This window comes from Festucalex cinctus, chromosome 7, assembly GCF_051991245.1.
Source record: "Festucalex cinctus isolate MCC-2025b chromosome 7, RoL_Fcin_1.0, whole genome shotgun sequence".
NCBI lineage: Eukaryota > Metazoa > Chordata > Actinopteri > Syngnathiformes > Syngnathidae > Festucalex > Festucalex cinctus.
The window spans coordinates 29,125,488-29,144,745 of NC_135417.1; the positions used below are offsets into that span (position 1 = coordinate 29,125,488).

At 38.9% G+C, this 19,258-nt stretch overlaps 1 long non-coding RNA gene across 1 annotated transcript; it reads right to left on the bottom strand.

Annotated features, from left to right (window-relative positions):
• Positions 1 to 2,382: 2,382 nt before the first annotated feature.
• On the bottom strand, positions 2,383 to 3,615 carry LOC144022682 (uncharacterized). Its single transcript, XR_013284388.1, has 5 exons — positions 3,256 to 3,615; positions 3,115 to 3,176; positions 2,735 to 2,775; positions 2,606 to 2,650; positions 2,383 to 2,527 (listed from the first exon to the last, which is right to left on the bottom strand). It is a non-coding gene; the product is annotated as an uncharacterized LOC144022682 (long non-coding RNA).
• Between the last annotated feature and the right edge of the window lie 15,643 nt (positions 3,616 to 19,258).

Here is a 19,258-nt window from a genome sequence, read left to right on the forward strand (position 1 = left end):
ATCGCGTGTTGTCTTGCCAAGAGAGACGCGTCGGCAGACGGAGGTGGGACAATAAAAAAAAAAAAAAAAAAAAAAAAAAAAGAGGCATGGACAGGGAGTGTTTGTATGTGCGTGAGTGTGCATTGCTTGCGCTCCCTGCTCCTCAATAGTGTTTAAAATATGATTTAATAGCCAACATTGTATTTTAATTTATTTAGGTAATATAGCCAATTTTGTTCATTAATTTGCGGGATGACATCTTGTTTTATAATTTTATCAAACACTGAAATATTATATTGTTTGAGTAATTTTTTTATACTGCTTAATTTATTCATATTTAACTTGTTTTGTACGGTGCATTGGATAGTACGCCACTCACCCCGAGAGGAAAAACAAACAAACAAAACTTTCAAGTGATAGCGGGTGGTTTTTTTTGGTCCTCTATTTACGTCGCCGTTGTTATGACGCGAGTGTGGATCCCAGAAACGCGGACAACAGAGCAGCTTACAAAATTTATTTACAAAATAGACACACACACAAAATATCCAAACAGAAATCGCTTGCAAAGCAAAGAGGAAAAAACAGTAACAAAAAGCGCACGTAACAACGCGGAAGTAACTAACTAAAAGGCTTGCACCAAAACGGGCAAGGAGATCAAGTGAAAGTGCTTACACAAAAAGGTAAGAGTCAGAATACAAAAATCACTATTCTATAAAACTTACAAGGGCTAGGCAAAATTGAAGTACAGGCGAGGCGGAAATCAAGGAATAGCTGTGTTGTTTATGCAAAGTGCAACGCATGACCGTGAATGTCAATGTGTTGATAGTGACGGCAAAGCTACCATACCCAGCCATCAATGTGTCTCAAGACATCTTAAGTTGTGTCTTAAGACACATTTTTGAGATGTCTTGAGACGTCTTCTTAAATCAAGACGTGTCTATAAGACGTGTCTATAGACATGCCTTAAGACGTCTTGATAAGTCAAGACATCTTAAGACGTGTCTATAGACTTGAGTCTTAAGATGTTTTTAGACATCTTGGAAATATGAATGTCTTAAGATGTCTCAAGATGTCTTCGTGCGCCTGAAGACGTCTTCGTGCGCCTGAAAACGTCTTCGTGCGCCTGAAAACGTCTTTGTGCACCTGAAGAGGTCTTCGTGCACCTGAAGAGGTCTTCGTGCACCTTCGTGCGCCTGAAGAGGTCTTTGTGTACCTGACGACGTCTTCGTGCGCCTGAAGACGTCTTCAGGCGCCTTAAGTTATCTTCATACGTCTTATGGTATCACTATTTTACTGTTCCTTTTTATATATTTAGCATTTTATTAAGCCTGTGTGTCACTGACCAGCGCAGCCTTGCAATGGTGCGCGCTTTGCGAGTGATGGGATTTTGTCGTGTCTTGTTAAAGACTGCAAAACTTTACCAAGAGTGTTCAACAGAACCTCGTCACCGATTTCATGCTTGCAAACCACTTTTATAGTCGCAAACAATTTTTTAACATGTTCAAAATTTGATGGCGACAAGAAAAACTGTTTGTGAGCATGAAAATGGTTTCGGAAGGTCTGCCAAATGTCTTTGCAAAGTTTGCAGTCCTGAACAAAACCTGACGAAAACAAACTCTCGATACGTGCACATGCCCTATCAAGTGAGTAAGAAATGGGCTTAAGTGACCAAAAGAATAAAATGGTAAATTTAACTAATTAAAAAGGAACAATGAATAGTGATACCATAAGACATTTAACCCTCACACTGACTGTCATAAAAGAATGGAAAGCCATATGACATATGCAGCATTTAATAATAAAACACAGTATGTACAGAATGTTTGTTACAGATGAATATGTTTAGTTTACATACATTAATTCACACCCTGCTAATTTACTGTTACGTTCTTGTACTTAGACCATTTTGTTTGAGGCTGACACTACAAAGAAATTTAACTATCAACACATTTAAATTTAATATTTATTTAACTGCAACATTTCCAACCGTTTGACAGGGTATGAACACAGAGAATCCAACAATGTGTTTTTTTTGCCCTGCCTTGTAACTGGACACATTGAAAGCAAGGTGAAACGGGATGTAATCCTAAAAACTTTGATATGCATTCACAGCATACAACAACAAATAATAATCTAAAAATGCTTTGTGTGTTTTTGGTCAAAAATACTAGGCTAGCTATGATGCAAAAAATGTTTGATCAAAAGAAAGTGAGAAAAATACAAGTGAGAAAAATACAAATATTAGACATTTGTAAATATAAAAATACACATTATTCAGAAATACATGAAAATGTGCAAAAATTACAAATTAGTAAATATAAATATATATATATATATATATATATATATATATATATATATATATATATATATATATATATATATATATATATATATGTTGTTGTTTTTTACCAAAATTACAGAGAACACATGAGAAATTAATATACAATATTAGCAACTGCAAAAATGTAAAATATTACACAAACTAGCTTAAAATACACAATCCAAAATCTTTTCTCTGAATATTGCTCACACTCTCCACACTACACTGTAACAAAAGAAACAATCACTCAGCAACAGTTATGTGTCTTGGTGTGTTATCACAAATATATGAACAAATACTTACACTTATACTGATTCCTCAAACTTCACTATAAAATCTGTTAAATATCTGTAGCAGAACACAAGAAAGAAGAAAGAATCACTTTTTCAACAACAGTTCAGAATACTGGCTTTTGTTTTGAGAAACACTTACGAGTAGCGTGACTTCATAATTCACCGTAGCGTTAAGATAACCTGTATAAACAGAACACGCACACACACACACATAAAAAAAAGGATTAACCAAATCAGTTCAGACTACTGGCATGTCATCCAAGCTGATCAGATTTATGCAATGTAAGCAGCACTGCTATTTTGTGAGCACCAAAAAGTTGGAGAATAGTCCCGAGTACTCAACACTAATACACAACACGCTACTGACTGCTTCCTCACAGATGTGCACAAGCACAACGTGGGATAAAACAACACCTGAAACATTTTTTGGTGTGTAACTCAAATTAACACAACAGAACTGCTCAACTTTATATTGGCATAATACACATATATTAAATATAATAAACAACAATCACATACTGTCAACATCAGTTCAGACAACTGGCTGCTCTCGGATATATATTCACGCTCTCCACACTTCACTGTAACATAAGAAACAATTACTCAACAACAGTTACATGTATTGGCTTTTATCAAAAAAATATATGAACAAATACTTACACTTATACTGCTTCTTCAAACTTCACTCCAACTTAAACCTATAAAATTGTGTGAGCAGCAGAACACAAGAATTTTTTTTTTTTATAACTTTGTCAACAACTGTTCAGAACACTGGCTTTTGACATAACTATATTGAGAAATACTTATTACTAGCTAACTCTGATAGTCCGATATATGACTCATTCGTGAAGCTATGTTGTTGGCAGTCAAAACAAATATACGGCTCATTGGGATAGCTGTTAGTATGAAGTTTTTTTGTTTTTTTACTCATACAGAAACCTTTGCATTCGCTTCAGATACTATACAAGAAGGACTGGAAATCGAATTTATTTACACTTGCTGCTTCCCCTACATCTTGGATGTTTGAAGTAGAGATTAAATTTGTGACAATTCTGTGATTATTAGGGCCCGAGCAGCTACCGCTGCGAGGTCCCTATTGTTTTTCAATCGGATTATTAGGGCCCGAGCAGCGACCGCTGCGAGGTCCCTATTGTTTTTGTAAAAATTATTATTATTAGGGCCCGAGCAGCGACCGCTGCGAGGTCCCTATTGTTTTTCGTTCGAATTGTTATTCTTCTTCTTCTTCTTATTATTATTATTATTATTATTATTATTATTAGGGCCCGAGCAGCGACCGCTGCGAGGTCCCTATTGTTTTTGTAAAAATTATTATTATTATTATTATTATTAGGGCCCGAGCAGCGACCGCTGCGAGGTCCCTATTGTTTTTGTAAAAATTATTATTAGGGCCCGAGCAGCGACCGCTGCGAGGTCCCTATTGTTTTTGTAAAAATTATTATTATTAGGGCCCGAGCAGCGACCGCTTCGAGGTCCCTATTGTTTTTGTAAAAATTATTAGGGCCCGAGCAGCGACCGCTGCGAGGTCCCTATTGTTTTTGTAAAAATTATTATTAGGGCCCGAGCAGCGACCGCTGCGAGGTCCCTATTGTTTTTGTAAAAATTATTATTATTAGGGCCCGAGCAGCGACCGCTGCGAGGTCCCTATTGTTTTTCGTTCGAATTATTATTAGGGCCCGAGCAGCGACCGCTGCGAGGTCCCTATTGTTTTTGTAAAAATTCTTCTTCTTCTTCTTCTTCTTCTTCTTCTTCTTCTTCTTCTTCTTCTTCTTCTTCTTTATTCTCCGCAAACAATCGCGATTTTGGGTACCTAAATATTCACGAAAACTCACCGAACTTTGCACACTCCTCAGGTCCGGCGAAAAATTTGATATTATGAAGTCGTTATAACAACGCGACTCTATAGCGCCCCCTAGCATAGAAAAATACAAACCAAGCCCGGCACGTTTGAGCTAGAGCAACGTAAATTGGCAGGCACGTGTAGCACCCCGAGACGCACAAAAAAGTCTATTGGGACCATGTAGCTAAAATGTACAGGAAGTGAGCTATGAATTTTTTAATGTCCAATTTTGGCCTATTTTGGCACATTCACTGTGGTCATGCTTTTTCCCCCTATGCAAACATTTTTCATCCCATTGACTTCAAACTTGGTATTTATCATCTCAAGACCTAAGAGAACAGCTGGGCAAAAAGTCTTGCCTTTTCGAAATACTATATGACGGGGGCGGGGCATCAAATATTGCCTTTAAAATTTCATTTGTCCAGAAAGAGCAAATGCTGAATAACTCCCATGTACAAGCTCCAAAAAATCTCAAACTTCTCAGGCAACGTAATAGTCACGGCCTGAAAACATCTATATGACAAAATTCAGTTTACATATAGCGCCACCTAGTGGTTACAATAAATGTCATACTTTACGTTTTTAGCTACTGTGCTGAGCTCGTTGAAGGGATCCAGTTGAAAATTGGTCAGAAAAGCCTTAAGATGTTGATCATGCCCCACACCGAATATTGTAACCTTTCGCCAAAGGGCGTGGCCGCTACGGTGCCGCAAAGTCTGAAGATTTTTCGTGACAATAAAAGCTGCATTAACTTGACCGAGATGATCCTATCTTCTCAAAATTTCACACATTTGATGACAGTCCAGCCCTGAAGACATCTACAAACTTATATTTCATCTTACTGATAGCGCCACCTAGTGGCAATTTTTTTTTCTTACGAATTTTCTTCTACGTTTTTCTACAAACACGTTAACTGAACCTACCTCATATTTGCTCAGATGAGGGTTTCGGCCTTCATGATGTCACAACACGAAGTTTGTGAGTTTTCGCGAATCGCTGTGGGCGTGGCTAAGCGCTGTTCGCCAAGAAAACAACGCCAGTTTTGAGGGTCTAAACATGCACAGAAACTCCTGAAACTTGGCACACACATCTGGCCTGGTAAAATGAGCAATATTTTATTGTTGATTGTGCTATTTTTACAAAAATGACTCAATAGCGCCCCCTCGAAATATTTAACGAAGCAGCCCCGGTTGTACGTTTAAGCAAGAACGACGAATATTTTCAGGTGTATGAGGGAGCCCAAGACCTACAAAAAAGTCTCTTGTACCCATATGCTAAAATGAACAGGAAGTGAGCTACGAATTTTTGAATGTCCCATTTTTGACGATTTTTGCACATTCACAGGGGGCAGACTTTTGCCCACCTCTCCTACACGTTTCATCCGACTGAGTTAAGACTTGGCCTGGATCATGTCAAGACCTGAGCCAACGACAGGGGGAAAAATTTTGACTTTTCGAAATACTATATGATGAGGGCGGGGCATCAAAATTTGTGTTTCGCAATGAAAAAGGATATGCTTGATAACTCCCCGGTACATGCTCCAAAAAATCCCAAACTTGACATGTATGTTTATCGTCAAGGCCTGAAGTTATCTCTATGACAACATTCAGTTATATATGCAGCGCCACCTAGCCCTTGAGGCATGAAAAAAAAATACCCCACATACGGTATTTTGTACAAAAAATGTAAACTCATTCTAAGTGTGATAACGAAGTCATTTATGAATATTCTTTTAGTTTCCACCACTCAAAATGTTCACTGGCATCAGACTTATCCAAACATATATATATTTTTATTTATTTTTGATAGCCTCTATGGACATTAAAAGCAATATCGTGAATGAAGGATATGCTTAATAACTCCACGGTATATGCTCCAAAAAAAATCCCACACTTGACATGTATGCTTATAATCAAGGCCTGAAGGTATCTCTATGACAACATTCAGTTATAAATACAGCGCCACCTAGCCGTTGAGGCTTATATAAAAAAAATAAAAAAAATACCCCACATACGGTATTTTGTACAAAAAATGTACACTCATTCTAAGTGTGATAACTAAGTCATTTATGAATATTCTTTTAGTTTCCACCACTCAAATTGTTCACTGGCTTCACACCGATCCAAACGTATGTACGTTTCCATTTTGTTTTATTCATTTTTGATTGCCCCTTTGGACAATAAAAGTAAACATTGTGCAATGAGTACAACGAGCGATGATGTGTATATACACTTTTACAAAAAAATACCAATCAGGGCAACTCATTGCCTAAAAATAAATAAGGACGCTGATTTTTGCAGGTCTTAACAATCACCAAAATCCGTTGAGCTTGACAGACACTGGCAAAAAAAATATTCTACATGTAAACGTTTATTATGCCATTTTCAAAGAAATTTTGCTTCCAATATGCCAGTACCCCAACGTGCCAGTACCCCAATGTGCAAGTACCCCAACGTGCAAGGACCCCAACGTGGCCCGGGCTGCGAGGGCCCTTTATAGCTGCTCGCAGCTCTAGTTCTTCTTCTTCTTCTTCTTCTTCTTCTTCTCCGTAAACGATCGCATTTTTGAGGGCCTAAACATTTACGAAAACTCACCAAACTTTGCAGTCTCTTCGGGCCCGGCGAAAAATTTGATATTATGTAGTTGTCATAACAACGCGACTCTATAGCGCCACCTAGCGTAGAAAAATAAAAACCAATCCCGGCCCGTTTGAGCTAGAGCTACGAAAATTGGCAGGCACGTGTAGCACTACGAGACGCACAAAAAAGTCAGTGGAAGCCATTTCCTAAAATGTACAGGAAGTGAGCTATGAATTTTTTAATGTCCAATTTTGGCCTATTTTGGCACATTCACTGTGGTCATACTTTTCCCCCCTATGCAAACATTTTTCATCCCATTGACTTTAAACTTGGCATTTATCATCTCAAGACTTAAGAGAAAAACTAGGCAAAAAATCTTGCGTTTTCGAAATACTATATGACGGGGGCGGGGCATCAAATATTGCCTTTAAAATTTCATTTGTCCAGAAAGAGCAAATGCTGAATAACTCCCATGTACAAGCTCCAAAAAATCTCAAACTTCTCAGGCAACGTAATAGTCACGGCCTGAAAACACCTATATGAAAAAATTCAGTTATACATATAGCGCCACCTAGTGGTTACAATAAATGTCATACTTTACGTTTTTAGCTACTGTGCTGAGCTCGTTGAAGGGATCCAGTTGAAAATTGGTCAGAAAAGCCTTAAGATGTTGATGATGCCCCACACCGAATATTGTAACTTTTCGCCAAAGGGCGTGGCCGCTACGGTGACGCAAAGTCTGAAGATTTTTCGTGACAATAAAAGCTGCATGAACTTGACCGAGATGATCCTATCTTCTCAAAATTTCACACATTTGATGAGAGTCCAGCCCTAAAGACATCTACGAACTTATATTTCATCTAACTGATAGCGCCACCTAGTGGCAATTTTTTTTCTTACGAATTTTCTTGTACATTTTTCTCCAAACACGTTAACTGGACCAACCTCATATTTGCTCAGATGGGGGTTTCGGCCTTCATGATGTCACAACACGAAGTTTGTGAGTTTTCGCGAATCGCTGTGGGCGTGGCTAAGCACTGTTCGCCAAGAAAACAACGCTAGTTTTGATGGTCTAAACATGCGCAGAAACTCATGAAACTTGGCACACACATCTGGCCTGGCAAAATGAGCAATATTTTATCATGTATTGTCCTATTTTTACAAAAATGACTCAATAGCGCCCCCTAGAAATTTTTAACGAAGCAGCCCCGATTGTACGTTTAAGCAAGATCTACGAAAATTTTTAGGTGTATGAGGGAGTCCAAGACCTACAAAAAAGTCTCTTGGACCCATATGCTAAAATGAACAGGAAGTGAGCTACCAATTTTTGAATGTCCCATTTTTGACGATTTTTGCACATTTTCAGGGGGCATACTTTTGCCCACTTCTCCTACACGTTTTATCCGACTGACTTATGACTTGACCTGGACAATGCCAAGACCTGAGCCAACAACAGACGGAAAAATCTTGACTTTCGGAAATACTATATGGTGAGGGCGGGGTATCAAAATTTGTGTTTCGCACTGAAAAAGGATATGCTTAATAACTCCCCGGTACATGCTCCAAAAAATCCCAAACTTGACATGTATGTTTATCGTCAAGGCCTGAAGGTATCTCTATGACAACATTCAGTTATATATGCAGCGCCACCTAGCCCTTGAGGCATGAAAAAAAAATACCCCACATACGGTATTTTGTACAAAAAATGTACACTCATTCTAAGTGTGATAACTAAGTCATTTATGAATATTTTTTTAGTTTCCACCACTCAAAATGTTCACTGGCATCAGACTTATCCAAACATATATATATTTTTATTTATTTTTGATAGCCTCTATGGACATTAAAAGCAATATCGTGAATGAAGGATATGCTTAATAACTCCACGGTACATCCTCCAAAAAAAAATCCCACACTTGACATGTATGCTTATAATCAAGGCCTGAAGGTATCTCTATGACAACATTCAGTTATAAATACAGCGCCACCTAGCCCTTGAGGCTTATATAAAAATAAAAAAAAATACCCCACATACGGTATTTTGTACAAAAAATGTACACTCATTCTAAGTGTGATAACTAAGTCATTTATGAATATTCTTTTAGTTTCCACCACTCAAATTGTTCACTGGCTTCACACCGATCCAAACGTATGTACGTTTCCATTTTGTTTTATTCATTTTTGATTGCCCCTTTGGACAATAAAAGTAACATTGTGCAATGAGTACAACGAGCGATGATGTGTATATACACTTTTACAAAAAAATACCAATCAGGGCAACTCATTGCCTAAAAATAAAAAAGGACGCTGATTTTTGCAAGTCTTAACAATCACCAAAACCCGTTGAGCTTGACACACACACTGGCAAAAAAATATTCTACATGTAAACGTTTATTATGCCATTTTCAAAGAAATTTTGCTTCCAATATGCCAGTACCCCAACGTGCCAGTACCCCAACGTGCAAGTACCCCAACGTGCAAGGACCCCAACGTGGCCCGGGCTGCGAGGGCCCTTTATAGCTGCTCGCAGCTCTAGTTAGGGCCCGAGCAGCGACCGCTGCGAGGTCCCTATTGTTTTTGTAAAAATTCTTCTTCTTCTTCTTCTTCTTCTTCTTCTTCTTCTTCTTCTTCTTCTTCTTCTTCTTCTTCTTCTTTATTCTCCGCAAACGATCGCGATTTTGGGTACCTAAACATTCACGAAAACTCACCGAACTTTGCACACTCCTCAGGCCCGGCGAAAAATTTGATATTATTAAGTCGTCATAACAATGCGACTCGATAGCGCCCCCTAGCGTAGAAAAATAAAAACCAAGCCCGGCACGTTTGAGCTAGAGCAACAAAAATTGGCAGGCACGTGTAGCACCCCGAGACGCACAAAAAAGTCTATTGGGACCATGTAGCTAAAATGTACAGGAAGTGAGCTATGAATTTTTTTATGTCCAATTTTGGCCTATTTTGGCACATTCACTGTGGTCATGCTTTTTCCCCCTTTGCAAACATTTTTCATCCAATTGACTTCAAACTTGGCATTTATCATCTCAAGACCTGAGAGAACAACTGGGCAAAACATCTTGCCTTTTTGAAATACTATATGACGGGGGCGGGGCATCAAATATTGCCTTTAAAATTTCATTTGTCCAGAAAGAGCAAATGCTTAATAACTCCCATGCTCAAGCTCCAAAAAATCTCAAACTTCTCAGGCAACGTAATAGTCACGGCCTGAAAACATCTATATGATAAAATTCAGTTATACATATAGCGCCACCTAGTGGTTACAATAAATGTCATACTTTACGTTTTTAGCTACTGTGCTGAGCTTGTTGAAGGGATCCATTTGAAAATTGGTCAGAAAAGCCTTAAGATGTTGATCATGCCCCACACCGAATATTGTAACGTTCCGCCAAAGGGCGTGGCCGCTACGGTGACACAAAGTCTGAAGATTTTTCGTGAAAATAAAAGCTGCATTAACTTGACCGAGATGATCCTATCTTCTCAAAATTTCACACATTTGATGAGAGTCCACCCCTAAAGACATCTACTGACTTATATTTCATCTAACTGATAGCGCCACCTAGTGGCAATTTTTTTTCTTACGAATTTTCTTCTACATTTTTCTCCAAACACGTTAACTGGACCTACCTCATATTTGCTCAGATGAGGGTTTCGGCCTTCATGATGTCACAACACGAAGTTTGTGAGTTTTCGCGAATTGCTGTGGGTGTGGCTAAGCGCTGTTCGCCAAGAAAATAACGCCAGTTTTGAGGGTCTAAACATGCACAGAAACTCATGAAACTTGGCACACACATCTGGCCTGGTAAAATTAGCAATATTTTATTGTTGATTGTGCTATTTTTACAAAAATGACTCAATAGCGCCCCCTAGAAGTTTTTAACGAAGCAGCCCCGGTTGTACGTTTAAGCAAGAACGACGAATATTTTTAGGTGTATGAGGGAGCCCAAGACCTACAAAAAAGTCTCTTGGACCCATATGCTAAAATGAACAGGAAGTGAGCTACGAATTTTTGAATGTCCCATTTTTGACAATTTTTGCACATTCACAGGGGGCAGACTTTTGCCCACTTCTCCTACACGTTTCATCTGACTGAGTTAAGACTTGACCTGGACCATGTCAAGTCCTGAGCCAACGACAGGGGGAAAAATCTTGACCTTTCGAAATACTATATGATGAAGGCAGGGCATCAAAATTTGTGTTTCGCACTGAAAAAGGATATGCTTAATAACTCCCCGGTACATGCTCCAAAAAATCCCAAACTTGACATGTATGTTTAGCGTCAAGGCCTGAAGCTATCTCTATGACAACATTCAGTTATATATGCAGCGCCACCTAGCCCTTGAGGCATAAAAAAAAAAATACCCCACATACGGTATTTTGTACAAAAAATGTAAACTCATTCTGAGTGTGATAACTAAGTCATTTATGAATATTCTTTTAGTTTCCACCACTCAAAATGTTCACTGGCATCAGACTTATCCAAACATATATATATTTTTATTTATTTTTGATAGCCTCTGTGGACATTAAAAGCAATATCGTGAATGAAGGATATGCTTAATAACTCCACGGTACATGCTCCAAAAAAAATCCCACACTTGACATGTATGCTTATAATCAAGGCCTGAAGGTATCTCGATGACAACATTCAGTTATAAATACAGCGCCACCTAGCCCTTGAGGCTTATATAAAAAAAAAAAAAACACATACGGTATTTTGTACAAAAAAATTTAAACTCATTCTAAGTGTGATGACTAAGTCATTTCTGAATATTCTTTTAGTTTCCACCACTCAAATTGTTCACTGGCTTCACACCGATCCAAACGTATGTACGTTTCCATTTTGTTTTATTCATTTTTGATTGCCCCTTTGGACAATAAAAGTAACATTGTGCACTGAGTACAACGAGCGATGATGTATATATACACTTTTACAAAAAATATCAATCAGGGCAACTCATTGCCTAAAAATAAAAAAGGACGCTGATTTTTGCAGGTCTTAACAATCACCAAAACCCGTTGAGCTTGACACACACTGGCAAAAAAAATATTCTACATGTAAACGTTTATTATGCCATTTTCAAAGAAATTTTGCTTCCAATATGCCAGTACCCCAACGTGCCAGTACCCCAACGTGCCAGTACCCTAACGTGCAAGTACCCCAACGTGCAAGGACTCCAACGTGGCCCGGGCTGCGAGGGCCCTTTATAGCTGCTCGCAGCTCTAGTTAGGGCCCGAGCAGCGACCGCTGCGAGGTCCCTATTGTTTTTGTAAAAATTATTATTATTATTAGGGCCCGAGCAGCGACCGCTGCGAGGTCCCTATTGTTTTTGTAAAAATTCTTCTTCTTCTTCTTCTTCTTCTTCTTCTTCTTCTTCTTCTTCTTCTTCTTCTTCTTCTTTATTCTCCGCAAACGGTCGCGATTTTGGGTACCTAAACATTCACGAAAACTCACCGAACTTTGCGCACTCTTCGGGCCCGGCGAAAAATTTGATATTATGAAGGCGTCATAACAACGCGACTCTATAGCGCCCCCTAGCGTAGAAAAATAATAACCAAGCCCGGCACGTTTGAGCTAGAGCAACGAAAATTGGCAGGCACGTGTAGCACCCCGAGACGCACAAAAAAGTCTATTGGGACCATGTAGCTAAAATGTACAGGAAATGAGCTATGAATTTTTTAATGTCCAATTTTGGCCTATTTTTGCACATTCACTGTGGTCATGCTTTTTCCCCCTTTGCAAACATTTTTCATCCAGTTGACTTCAAAATTGGCAATTATCATCTCAAGACCTGAGACAACAACTGGGCAAAAAACCTTGACTTTTTGAAATACTATATGACGGGGGCGGGGCATCAAATATTGCCTTGAAAATTTCATTTGTCCAGAAAGAGCAAATGCTTAATAACTCCCATGTTCAAGCTCCGAAAAATCTCAAACTTCTCAGAAAACGTAATAGTCACGGCCTGAAAACATCTATATGATAAAATTCAGTTATACATATAGCGCCACCTAGTGGTAACAATAAATGTCATACTTTACGTTTTTAGCTACTGTGCTGAGCTAGTTGAAGGGATCCAGTTGAAAATTGGTCAGAAAAGCCTTAAGATGTTGATCATGCCCCACACCGAATATTGTAACTTTTCGCCAAAGGGCGTGGCCGCTACGGTGACGCAAAGTCTGAAGATTTTTCGTGACAATAAAAGCTGCATGAACTTGACCGAGATGATCCTATCTTCTCAAAATTTCACACATTTGATGAGAGTCCAGCCCTAAAGACATCTACGAACTTATATTTCATCTAACTGATAGCGCCACCTAGTGGCAATTTTTTTTCTTACGAATTTTCTTGTACATTTTTCTCCAAACACGTTAACTGGACCAACCTCATATTTGCTCAGATGGGGGTTTCGGCCTTCATGATGTCACAACACGAAGTTTGTGAGTTTTCGCGAATTGCTGTAGGCGTGGCTAAGCGCTGTTCGCCAAGAAAACAACGCCAGTTTTGAGGGTCTAAACATGCACAGAAACTCCTGAAACTTGGCACACACATCTGGCCTGGTAAAATGAGCAATATTTTATTGTTGATTGTGCTATTTTTACAAAAATGACTCAATAGCGCCCCCTCGAAATTTTTAACGAAGCAGCCCCGGTTGTACGTTTAAGCAAAAACGCCGAATATTTTTAGGTGTATGAGGGAGCCCAAGACCTACGAAAACGTCTCTTGTACCCATATGCTAAAATGAACAGGAAGTGAGCTACGAATTTTTGAATGTCCCATTTTTGACGATTTTTGCACATTCACAGGGGGCAGACTTTTGCCCACTTCTCCTACACGTTTCATCCGACTGAGTTAAGACTTGGCCTGGACCATGTCAAGACCTGAGCCAACGACAGGGGGAAAAATTTTGACTTTTCGAAATACTATATGATGAGGGCGGGGCATCAAAATTTGTGTTTCACAATGAAAAAGGATATGCTTGATAACTCCCCGGTACATGCTCCAAAAAATCCCAAACTTGACATGTATGTTTATCGTCAAGGCCTGAAGTTATCTCTATGACAACATTCAGTTATATATGCAGCGCCACCTAGCCCTTGAGGCATGAAAAAAAAATACCCCACATACGGTATTTTGTACAAAAAATGTACACTCATTCTAAGTGTGATAACTAAGTCATTTATGAATATTTTTTTAGTTTCCACCACTCAAAATGTTCACTGGCATCAGACTTATCCAAACATATATATATTTTTATTTATTTTTGATAGCCTCTATGGACATTAAAAGCAATATCGTGAATGAAGGATATGCTTAATAACTCCACGGTACATGCTCCAAAAAAAAATCCCACACTTGACATGTATGCTTATAATCAAGGCCTGAAGGTATCTCTATGACAACATTCAGTTATAAATACAGCGCCACCTAGCCCTTGAGGCTTATATAAAAAAAAAAAAATAATACCCCACATACGGTATTTTGTACAAAAAATGTACACTCATTCTAAGTGTGATAACTAAGTCATTTATGAATATTCTTTTAGTTTCCACCACTCAAAATGTTCACTGGCATCAGACTTATCCAAACATACATATTTTTGTTATTTAGTTTTATGTATTTTTGATAGCCTCTATGGACATTAAAAGCAATATCGTGAATGAAGGCTATGCTTAATAAATCCACGGTACATGCTCAAAAAAAAAATCCCACACTTGACATGTATGCTTATAATCAAGGCCTGAAGGTATCTCTATGACAACATTCAGTTATAAATACAGCGCCACCTAGCCCTTGAGGCTTATATAAAAAAATAAATAAAATACCCCACATACGGTATTTTGTACAAAAAATGTACACTCATTCTAAGTGTGATAACTAAGTCATTTATGAATATTCTTTTAGTTTCCACCACTCAAATTGTTCACTGGCTTCACACCGATCCAAACGTATGTACGTTTCCATTTCGTTTTATTCATTTTTGATTGCCCCTTTGGACAATAAAAGTAACATTGTGCAATGAGTACAACGAGCGATGATGTGTATATACACTTTTACAAAAAAATACCAATCAGGGCAACTCATTGCCTAATAATAAAAAAGTACGCTGATTTTTGCAGGTCTTAACAATCACCAAAACCCGTTGAGCTTGATACACACACTGGCAAAAAAATATTCTACATGTAAACGTTTATTATGCCATTTTCAAAGAAATTTTGCTTCCAATATGCCAGTACCCGAATGTGCCAGTACCCCAACGTACAAGTACCCCAACGTGCAAGGACCCCAACGTGGCCCGGGCTGCGAGGGCCCTTTATAGCTGCTCGCAGCTCTAGTTATTATTATTATTATTATTATTATTATTATTCTTTATTCTCCGAAAACGATCGCGATTTTGGGTACCTAAACATTCACGAAAACTCACCGAACTTTGCGCACTCTTCGGGCCCGGCGAAAAATTTGATATTATGAAGGCGTCATAACAACGCGACTCTATAGCGCCCCCTAGCGTAGAAAAATAATAACCAAGCCCGGCACGTTTGAGCTAGAGCAACGAAAATTGGCAGGCACGTGTAGCACCCCGAGACGCACAAAAAAGTCTATTGGGACCATGTAGCTAAAATGTACAGGAAGTGAGCTATGAATTTTTTAATGTCCAATTTTGGCCTATTTTGGCACATTCACTGTGGTCATGCTTTTTCCCCCTTTGCAAACATTTTTCATCCAGTTGACTTCAAAATTGGCATTTATCATCTCAAGACCTGAGACAACAACTGGGCAAAAAACCTTGACTTTTTGAAATACTATATGACGGGGGCGGGGCATCAAATATTGCCTTGAAAATTTCATTTGTCCAGAAAGAGCAAATGCTTAATAACTCCCATGTTCAAGCTCCGAAAAATCTCAAACTTCTCAGAAAACGTAATAGTCACGGCCTGAAAACATCTATATGATAAAATTCAGTTATACATATAGCGCCACCTAGTGGTAACAATAAATGTCATACTTTACGTTTTTAGCTACTGTGCTGAGCTCGTTGAAGGGATCCAGTTGAAAATTGGTCAGAAAAGCCTTAAGATGTTGATCATGCCCCACACCGAATATTGTAACTTTTCGCCAAAGGGCGTGGTCGCTACGGTGACGCAAAGTCTGAAGATTTCTCGTGACAACAAAAGCTGCATTAACTTGACCGAGATGATCCTATCTTCTCAAAATTTCACACATTTGATGAGAGTCCAGCCCTAAAGACATCTACGAACTTATATTTCATCTTACTGATAGCGCCACCTAGTGGCATTTTTTTTTTCTTACAAATTTTCTTCTACGTTTTTGTCCAAACACGTTAACTGGACCTACCTCAGATTTGCTCAGATGAGGGTTTCGGCCTTCATGATGTCACAACACGAAGTTTGTGAGTTTTCGTGAATTGCTGTGGGCGTGGCTAAGCGCTGTTCGCCAAGAAAACAACGCCGGTTTTGAGGGTCTAAACATGCACAGAAACTCATGAAACTTGGCACACACATCTGGCCTGGTAAAATGAGCAATATTTTAATGTTGATTGTGCTATTTTTACAAAAATGACTCAATAGCGCCCCCTAGAAAATTTTAACGAAGCAGCCCCGGTTGTACGTTTAAGCAAGATCTACGAAAAATTGTAGGTGTATGAGGGAGCCCAAGACCTACATAAAAGTCTCCTGGACCCATATGCTAAAATGAACAGGAAGTGAGCTACGAATTTTTGAATGTCCCATTTTTGACAATTTTTGCACATTCACAGGGGGCAGACTTTTGCCCACTTCTCCTACACGTTTCATCTGACTGAGTTAAGACTTGACCTGGACCATGTCAAGTCCTGAGCCAACGACAGGGGGAAAAATCTTGACCTTTCGAAATACTATATGATGAAGGCGTGGCATCAAAATTTGTGTTTCGCACTGAAAAAGGATATGCTTAATAACTCCCCGGTACATGCTCCAAAAAATCCCAAACTTGACATGTATGTTTATCGTCAAGGCCTGAAGCTATCTCTATGACAACATTCAGTTATATATGCAGCGCCACCTAGCCCTTGAGGCATAAAAAAAAAATACCCCACATACGGTATTTTGTACAAAAAATGTCAACTCATTCTGAGTGTGATAACTAAGTCATTTATGAATATTCTTTTAGTTTCCACCACTCAAAATGTTCACTGGCATCAGACTTATCCAAACATATATATATTTTTATTTATTTTTGATAGCCTCTGTGGACATTAAAAGCAATATCGTGAATGAAGGATATGCTTAATAACTCCACGGTACATGCTCCAAAAAAAATCCCACACTTGACATGTATGCTTATAATCAAGGCCTGAAGGTATCTCGATGACAACATTCAGTTATAAATACAGCGCCACCTAGCCCTTGAGGCTTATATAAAAAAAAAAAACCCACATCCGGTATTTTGTACAAAAAAATTTAAACTCATTCTAAGTGTGATGACTAAGTCATTTCTGAATATTCTTTTAGTTTCCACCACTCAAATTGTTCACTGGCTTCACACCGATCCAAACGTATGTACGTTTCCATTTTGTTTTATTCATTTTTGATTGCCCCTTTGGACAATAAAAGTAACATTGTGCAATGAGTACAACGAGCGATGATGTATATATACACTTTTACAAAAAATACCAATCAGGGCAACTCATTGCCTAAAAAAAAAAGGACGCTGATTTTTGCAGGTCTTAACAATCACCAAAACCCGTTGAGCTTGACACACACTGGCAAAAAAAAATATTCTCCATGTAAAAGTTTATTATGCCATTTTCAAAGAAATTTTGCTTCCAATATGCCAGTACCCCAACGTGCCAGTACCCTAACGTGCAAGTACCCCAACGTGCAAGGACCCCAACGTGGCCCGGGCTGCGAGGGCCCTTTATAGCTGCTCGCAGCTCTAGTTATTATTATTCTTTATTCTCCGCAAACAATCGCGATTTTGGGTACCTAAATATTCACGAAAACTCACCGAACTTTGCACACTCCTCAGGTCCGGCGAAAAATTTGATATTATGAAGTCGTTATAACAACGCGACTCTATAGCGCCCCCTAGCATAGAAAAATAAAAACCAAGCCCGGCACGTTTGAGCTAGAGCAACGAAAATTGGCAGGCACGTGTAGCACCCCGAGACGCACAAAAAAGTCTATTGGGACCATGTAGCTAAAATGTACAGGAAGTGAGCTATGAATTTTTTAATGTCCAACTTTGGCCTATTGTGGCACATGTGAATGTCACTGTGGTCATGCTTTTTCCCCCTATGCAAACATTTTTCATCCCATTGACTTCAAACTTGGCATTTATCATCTCAAGACCTAAGAGAACAGTTGGGCAAAAAGTCTTGCCTTTTCGAAATACTATATGACGGGGGCGGGGCATCAAATATTGCCTTGAAAATTTCATTTTTCCAGAAAGAGCAAATGCTGAATAACTCCCATGTACAAGCTCCAAAAAATCTCAAACTTCTCAGGCAACGTAATAGTCACGGCCTGAAAACATCTATATGACAAAATTCAGTTATACATATAGCGGCACCTAGTGGTTACAATAAATGTCATACTTTACGTTTTTAGCTACTGTGCTGAGCTCGTTGAAGGGATCCAGTTGAAAATTGGTCAGAAAAGCCTTAAGATGTTGATGATGCCCCACACCGAATATTGTAACTTTTCGCCAAAAGGCGTGGCCGCTACGGTGACGCAAAGTCTGAAGATTTTTCGTGACAATAAAAGCTGCATTAACTTGACCGAGATGATCCTATCTTCTCAAAATTTCACACATTTGATGAGAGTCCAGCCCCTAAGACATCTACGAACTTATATTTCATCTTACTGATAGCGCCACCTTCTGGCAATTTTTTTTCTTACGATTTTTCTTCAATGTTTTTCTCCAACCACATTAACTGCACCTACCTCATATTTGCTCAGATGAGGGTTTCGGTCTTCATGATGTCACAACACCAAGTTTGTGAGTTTTCGCGAGTCGCTGTGGGCGTGGCTAAGCGCTCTTCGCCAAGAAAACAAAACCAATTTTCAGGGCCTAAACCGGCACAGAAACGCATGAAACTTGGCACACACATCTGGCCTGGCAAAATGAGCGATATTTTATCCTGGATTGTGCTATTTTTACAGAAATGACTCAATAGCGCCCCCTAGAAAATTTTAATGAAGCAGCCCCGGT